Raw genomic sequence first — 353 nt, 5'->3', positions numbered from 1 at the left:
TCGCTTTGGGCTCCTTACTAGGACGAATTTATTGCGCTACACCTCTCAGGCTTCAATCATTATTGCATGGACCATAGTCCACACAGCTGTGTGGACCAAAAATAAAAAGTACATTATTTTTGTACTGAAGGTACATTATTTTTGTACTGTAGGTATATTATTTTAGGGTACATTTTTTTTGTATTGGAGGTACATTATTTGATATATACTATCAAATAATGTACTTACAGTACAAAAATAATGTACCTTCAATACAAAAATAATGTACCTTTTATTTTTGGTCCACACAGCTGTGTGGACCATGGTCCATGCAATAATTTGCCCTCAGGCTTTTACGGCGCCCAAGCTTAGTT

This window comes from Ipomoea triloba, chromosome 5 (genome assembly GCF_003576645.1).
Source record: "Ipomoea triloba cultivar NCNSP0323 chromosome 5, ASM357664v1".
NCBI lineage: Eukaryota > Viridiplantae > Streptophyta > Magnoliopsida > Solanales > Convolvulaceae > Ipomoea > Ipomoea triloba.
The sequence above is the reverse complement of the archived record's forward strand: the minus strand, read 5'-3'. Positions refer to the sequence as shown.